This window comes from Triticum aestivum, chromosome 6A, assembly GCF_018294505.1.
Source record: "Triticum aestivum cultivar Chinese Spring chromosome 6A, IWGSC CS RefSeq v2.1, whole genome shotgun sequence".
NCBI classification, from domain to species: Eukaryota; Viridiplantae; Streptophyta; class Magnoliopsida; order Poales; family Poaceae; genus Triticum; species Triticum aestivum.
Genome location: NC_057809.1, coordinates 517,314,079 through 517,322,368, shown reverse-complemented (window position 1 = coordinate 517,322,368; position 8,290 = coordinate 517,314,079).

Below are 8,290 nucleotides of genomic sequence, written 5' to 3'. Positions count from 1 at the left end.
TCCCTCGACGTGCTTTGCACATAGATGGCTTGCGGGCGACTGTCTCTCCAACTTTAGTTGAACCAAGTATGGCTACGCCCGGTCCTTGCGAAGGTTAAAACGGAGTCTATTTGACAAACTATCGTTGTGGTTTTGATGCGTAGGTGAGATTGGTTCTTACTTAAGCCCGTAGCAGCCACGTAAAACATGCAACAACAAAGTAGAGGACGTCTAACTTGTTTTTGCAGGGCATGTTGTGATGTGATATGGTCAAGGCATGATGCTGAATTCTATTGTATGAGATGATCATGTTTTGTAACCGAGTTATCGGCAACTGGCAGGAGCCATATGGTTGTCGCTTTATTGTATGCAATGCAATCGCGATGTAATGCTTTACTTTATTACTAAACGGTAGTGATAGTCGTGGAAGCATAAGATTGGCGAGACGACAACGATGCTACGATGGAGATCAAGGTGTCGCGCCGGTGACGATGGTGATCATGACGGTGCTTCGGAGATGGAGATCACAAGCACAAGATGATGATGGCCATATCATATCACTTATATTGATTGCATGTGATGTTTATCTTTTTATGCATCTTATCTTGCTTTGATTGACGGTAGCATTATAAGATGATCTCTCACTAAATTATCAAGAAGTGTTCTCCCTGAGTATGCACCGTTGCCAAAGTTCGTCGTGCCCAGACACCACGTGATGATCGGGTGTGATAAGCTCTACGTCCATCTACAACGGGTGCAAGCCAGTTTTGCACACGCAGAATACTCAGGTTAAACTTGACGAGCCTAGCATATGCAGATATGGCCTCGGAACACGGAGACCGAAAGGTCGAGCGTGAATCATATAGTAGATATGATCAACATAAACGATGTTCACCATTGAAAACTACTCCATCTCACGTGATGATCGGTTATGGTTTAGTTGATTTGGATCACGTAATCACTTAGAAGATTAGAGGGATGTCTATCTAAGTGGGAGTTCTTAAGTAATATGATTAATTGAACTTAAATTTATCATGAACTTAGTACCTGATAGTATCTTGCTTGTTTATGTTGATTGTAGATAGATGGCTCGTGCTGTTGTTCCGTTGAATTTTAATGCGTTCCTTGAGAAAGCAAAGTTGAAAGATGATGGTAGCAATTACACGGACTGGGTCCGTAACTTGAGGATTATCCTCATTGCTGCACAGAAGAATTACGTCCTGGAAGCACCGCTGGGTGCCAGGCCTGCTGCTGGAGCAACACCAGATGTTATGAACGTCTGGCAGAGCAAAGCTGATGACTACTCGATAGTTCAGTGTGCCATGCTTTACGGCTTAGAATCGGGACTTCAACGACGTTTTGAACGTCATGGAGCATATGAGATGTTCCAGGAGTTGAAGTTAATATTTCAAGCAAATGCCCGAATTGAGAGATATGAAGTCTCCAATAAGTTCTATAGCTGCAAGATGGAGGAGAACAGTTCTGTTAGTGAGCATATACTCAAAATGTCTGGGTATAATAATCACTTGATTCAATTGGGAGTTAATCTTCCGGATGATTGCGTCATTGACAGAATTCTCCAATCACTGCCACCAAGCTACAAGAGCTTCGTGATGAACTATAATATGCAAGGGATGAACAAGACTATTCCCGAGCTCTTCGCAATGCTGAAAGCTGCGGAGGTAGAAATCAAGAAGGAGCATCAAGTGTTGATGGTTAACAAGACCACTAGTTTCAAGAAAAAGGGCAAAGGGAAGAAGAAGGGGAACTTCAAAAAGAACGGCAAGCAAGTTGCTACTCAAGAGAAGAAACCCAAGTCTGGACCTAAGCCTGAAACTGAGTGCTTCTACTGCAAGCAGACTGGTCACTGGAAGCGGAACTGCCCCAAGTATTTGGCGGATAAGAAGGATGGCAAGGTGAACAAAGGTATATGTGATATACATGTTATTGATGTGTACCTTACTAGAGCTCGCAGTAGCACCTGGGTATTTGATACTGGTTCTGTTGCTAATATTTGCAACTCGAAACAGGGACTACGGAATAAGCGGGCACTGGCAAAGGACGAGGTGACGATGCGCGTGGGAAACGGTTCCAAAGTCGATGTGATCGCGGTCGGCACGCTACCTCTACATCTACCTTCGGGATTAATATTAGACCTAAATAATTGTTATTTGGTGCCAGCGTTGAGCATGAACATTATATCTGGATCTTGTTTAATGCGAGACGGTTATTCATTTAAATCAGAGAATAATGGTTGTTCTATTTATATGAGTAATATCTTTTATGGTCATGCACCCTTGAAGAGTGGTCTATTCTTATTGAATCTCGATAGTAGTAATACACATATTCATAATGTTGAAGCCAAAAGATGCAGAGTTGATAATGAAAGTGCAACTTATTTGTGGCACTGTCGTTTAGGTCATATCGGTATAAAGCGCATGAAGAAACTCCATACTGATGGACTTTTGGAACCACTTGATTATGAATCACTTGGTACTTGCGAACCGTGCCTCATGGGCAAGATGACTAAAACACCGTTCTCCGGTACTATGGAGAGAGCAACAGATTTGTTGGAAATCATACATACCGATGTATGTGGTCCGATGAATATTGAGGCTCGTGGCGGATATCGTTATTTTCTCACCTTCACAGATGATTTAAGCAGATATGGGTATATCTACTTAATGAAACATAAATCTGAAACATTTGAAAAGTTCAAAGAATTTCAGAGTGAAGTTGAAAATCATCGTAACAAGAAAATAAAGTTTCTACGATCTGATCGTGGAGGAGAATATTTGAGTTACGAGTTTGGTGTACATTTGAAAAACTGTGGAATAGTTTCGCAACTCACGCCACCCGGAACACCACAGCGTAATGGTGTGTCCGAACGTCGTAATCGTACTTTACTAGATATGGTGCGATCTATGATGTCTCTTACTGATTTACCGCTATCATTTTGGGGTTATGCTTTAGAGACGGCCGCATTCACGTTAAATAGGGCACCATCAAAATCCGTTGAGACGACGCCTTATGAACTGTGGTTTGGCAAGAAACCAAAGTTGTCGTTTCTTAAAGTTTGGGGCTGCGATGCTTATGTGAAAAAGCTTCAACCTGATAAGCTCGAACCCAAATCGGAGAAATGTGTCTTCATAGGATACCCAAAGGAGACTGTTGGGTACACCTTCTATCACAGATCCGAAGGCAAGACATTCGTTGCTAAGAATGGATCCTTTCTAGAGAAGGAGTTTCTCTCGAAAGAAGTGAGTGGGAGGAAAGTAGAACTTGATGAGGTAACTGTACCTGCTCCCTTACTGGAAAGTAGTACATCACAGAAAACTGTTTCAGTGACACCTACACCAGTTAGTGAGGAAGCCAATGATAATGATCATGAAACTTCAGATCAAGATACTACTGAACCTCGTAGATCAACCAGAGTAAGATCCGCACCAGAGTGGTACGGTAATCCTGTTCTGGCAAGTCATGCTACTAGATCATGATGAACCTACGAACTATGAAGAAGCGATGGTGAGCCCAGATTCCGCAAAGTGGCTTGAAGCCATGAAATCTGAGATGGGATCCATGTATGAGAACAAAGTATGGACTTTGGTTGACTTGCCCGATGATCGGCAAGCAATTGAAAATAAATGGATCTTTAAGAAGAAGACTGACGCTGATGGTAATGTTACTGTCTACAAAGCTCGACTTGTCGCAAAAGGTTTTCGGCAAGTTCAAGGGATTGACTACGATGAGACCTTCTCACCCGTAGCGATGCTTAAGTCCGTCCGAATCATGTTAGCGATTGCCGCATTTTATGATTATGAAATTTGGCAGATGGATGTCAAAACTGCATTCCTGAATGGATTTCTGGAAGAAGAGTTGTATATGATGCAACCGGAAGGTTTTGTCGATCCAAAGGGAGCTAACAAAGTGTGCAAGCTCCAGCGATCCATTTATGGACTGGTGCAAGCCTCTCGGAGTTGGAATAAACGTTTTGATAGTGTGATCAAAGCATTTGGTTTTATACAGACTTTCGGAGAAGCCTGTATTTACAAGAAAGTGAGTGGGAGCTCTGTAGCATTTCTGATATTATATGTGGATGACATATTGCTGATTGGAAATGATATAGAATTTCTGGATAGCATAAAGGGATACTTGAATAAAAGTTTTTCAATGAAAGACCTCGGTGAAGCTGCTTACATATTAGGCATTAAGATCTATAGAGATAGATCAAGACGCTTAATTGGACTTTCACAAAGCACATACCTTGACAAAATTTTGAAGAAGTTCAAAATGGATCAAGCAAAGAAAGGGTTCTTGCCTGTGTTACAAGGTGTGAAGTTGAGTAAGACTCAATGCCCGACCACTGCAGAAGGTAGAGAGAATATGAAAGATGTTCCCTATGCATCAGCCATAGGATCTATCATGTATGCAATGCTGTGTACCAGACCTGATGTGTGCCTTGCTATAAGTTTAGCAGGGAGGTACCAAAGTAATCCAGGAGTGGATCACTGGACAGCGGTCAAGAACATCCTGAAATACCTGAAAAGGACTAAGGATATGTTTCTCGTATATGGAGGTGACAAAGAGCTCACCGTAAAAGGTTACGTTGATGCAAGCTTTGACACTGATCCGGACGATTCTAAATCGCAAACCGGATACGTGTTTACATTAAACGGTGGAGCTGTCAGTTGGTGCAGTTCTAAACAAAGCGTCGTAGCGGGATCTACATGTGAAGCGGAGTACATAGCTGCTTCGGAAGCAGCGAACGAAGGAGTCTGGATGAAGGAGTTCATATCCGATCTAGGTGTTATACCTAATGCATCGGGTCCAATGAAAATCTTTTGTGACAATACTGGTGCAATTGCCTTGGCAAAGGAATCCAGATTTCACAAAAGGACCAAACACATCAAGAGACGCTTCAACTCCATCCGGGATCTAGTCCAGGTGGGAGACATAGAGATTTGCAAGATACATACGGATCTGAATGTTGCAGACCCGTTGACTAAGCCTCTTCCACGAGCAAAACATGATCAGCACCAAGGCTCCATGGGTGTTAGATTCATTACAGTGTAATCTAGATTATTGACTCTAGTGCAAGTGGGAGACTGAAGGAAATATGCCCTAGAGGCAATAATAAAGTTATTATTTATTTCCTTATAATCATGATAAATGTTTATTATTCATGCTAGAATTGTATTAACCGGAAACATAATACATGTGTGAATACATAGACAAACAAAGTGTCACTAGTATGCCTCTACTTGACTAGCTCGTTAATCAAAGATGGTTATGTTTCCTGACCATGAACAATGAGTTGTTATTTGATTAACGAGGTCACATCATTAGTTGAATGATCTGATTGACATGACCCATTCCATTAGCTTAGCACCCGATCGTTTAGTATGTTGCTATTGCTTTCTTCATGACTTATACATGTTCCTATGACTATGAGATTATGCAACTCCCGTTTACCGGAGGAACACTTTGGGTGCTACCAAACGTCACAACGTAACTGGGTGATTATAAAGGAGCATTACAGGTGTCTCCAAAGGCAGATATTGGGTTGGCGTATTTCGAGATTAGGATTTGTCACTTCGATTGTCGGAGAGGTATCTCTGGGCCCTCTCGGTAATACACATCACATAAGCCTTGCAAGCATTACAACTAATATGTTAGTTGTGAGATGATGTATTACAGAACGAGTAAAGAGACTTGCCGGTAACGAGATTGAACTAGGTATTGGATACCGACGATCAAATCTCGGGCAAGTAACATACCGATGACAAAGGGAACAACGTATGTTGTTATGCGGTCTGACCGATAAAGATCTTCGTAGAATATGTAGGAGCCAATATGGACATCCAGGTCCCGCTATTGGTTATTGACCGGAGATGTGTCTCGATCATGTCTACATTGTTCTCGAACCCGTAGGGTCCGCACGCTTAAGGTTACGATGATAGTTATATTATGAGTTTATGCATTTTGATGTACCTAAGGTTGTTCGGAGTCCCGGATGTGATCACGGACATGACGAGGAGTCTCGAAATGGTCGAGACGTAAAGATTGATATATTGGAAGCCTATATTTGGATATCGGAAGTGTTCCGGGTGAAATCGGGATTTTACCGGAGTACCGGGAGGGTTACCGGAACCCCCCGGGAGCTATATGGGCCATAGTGGGCCTTAGTGGAAAAGAGAAGGGGCTGCCCTAGATGGGCTGCGTGCCTCCCCCCTTCCCCTAGTCCTATTAGGACTAGGAGAGGTAGCCGGCCCCCTCCTCCTCTTTTCCCCCTCCGTAAATCCTATTCCAACTAGGATTGGGGGGGAATCCTACTCCCAGAGGGAGTAGGACTCTCCTGGCGCACCAAGCTTGGCTGGCCAGCCTCCCCCCTCTACTCCTTTATATACGGAGGCAGGAGGCACCTCTAGACACAAAAGTTGATCCACGTGATCTATTCCTTAGCCGTGTGCGGTGCCCCCTGCCACCATATTCCTCGATAATACTGTAGCGGAGTTTAGGCGAAGCCCTGCTGCTGTAGTACATCAAGATCGTCACCACGCCGTCGTGCTGACGGAACTCTTCCCCGACACTTTGCTGGATCGGAGTCCGGGGATCGTCATCGAGCTGAACGTGTGCTCGAACTCGGAGGTGCCGTAGTTTCGGTGCTTGATCGGTTGGATCGTGAAGACGTACGACTACTTCCTCTACGTCGTGTCATCGCTTCCGCAGTCGGTCTGCGTTGGGTACGTAGACAATACTCTCCCCCTCATTGCTATGCATCACATGATCTTGCGTGTGCGTAGGAAATTTTTTGAAATTACTACGAAACCCAACAGAACATCACTCGGATCTGTAGCTCTAATTCGAAATTACAAGCAGGGAGAAAGGAGGAAGAGAGTTACAAGCAAACGGCGGACTGCCGTGCCAAACTGGCCGCCCTCACAAGGAAGCCGTCCTCCTTATTTATCCTACCTCGTGGTCCATTCCTTGCCAGCATAGCGCGTGGATGGGCGCCTGACCCTCCTGTGGGCCCCGACGTCAGTGGCTTCTTGACTGGGTCTTGGCTGCCCTGGCCGTCATCCTCCGTAACCGGCTCGGTGATGCTAACATTCCCTCTCCCTTGGAACACAGCTTGCCCCCAAGCTGTTGCACGAGGAAAACGCTACTGCAGTTCCTGTAAATCTTCCCAAGTCGCCAGGTCTTTAGTTTGCCCAGACCACTGAATTAAGCCTTGTGGTACAGCTATATCACCCACTCGACGGAATCTGCGCTGCAATACTCTGATTGGCACAGAAAGAATGGCATCAGTAGGTGGCAAAGCAGCTTCTACCTGACAGTGCTCCCCAAGCACTTCCTTTAGTTGAGAAACATGGATCACAGGGTGGATGCGAGACTTGGGCGGCAATTGAAGACGATAGGCCGTGGCACCAATGTGTTCAAGCATCGGAAACAGTCCATAGTACTTGAACAATAGCTTATGGTGAGCACGTGGAGCGACAGAAGATTGAATGTATGGCCGAAGTTTCAGAAATATAGAGTCGCCCACCTGGAACACGCGATCAGATCTTTTCTTATCGGCCTGGTACTTCATACGATTTCTGATGCGCTCCAAATGTTGTTGAAGAAGATGAAGTGTTAAAGCACGTTCTCCAAGCCATTATGTAAGCTCAGGAACTGAACAGGCATCGGATGAAGTGATCCCAAACTGACGAGCAGAGTGGCCGTATAGGACCTCAAAGGGCGATTTACCATCCAGGGCAGAATGCATGCTAGTATTATACTAGAATACAACAAGAGATAACCATTGCGCCCACTTGACAGGGCAGGCATGGGTGAAACAACACAAATACCCTTCCAGACACTGATTCACTCGTTCCGTAGTGCCATCTGTCTGCGGATGTTGAGAAGAACTCATGCGAAGTTTGACTCCGGAAAGAGCAGCCAATTCGCGCCAGAAACGGCTGGTGAAAATCCTGTCACGATCAGACACAATGGATTCAGGCATCCCGTGAAGCTTATGCACATTATCCATGAATGCGGCAGCCACCACTGGTGCAGTAAACGGATGAAACAGGCCGACGAAATGAGCATAACGGGACAATTTATCCACTACCACCATCACACAGTTAAAACGGCCGGAGTGTGGTAAACCTTCCACGAAATCCATTGTGAGCATCTGCCAATATTGCGAGGGGACCGGCAATGGTTCCAGTAGCCCCGGGTAGCGAGCGCGATCAGGCTTAGCGCGTTGACAGATAGAACATTCTTGCACATATTGATGGACAAAAGCGTGCAAACCCTTCCAATAAAA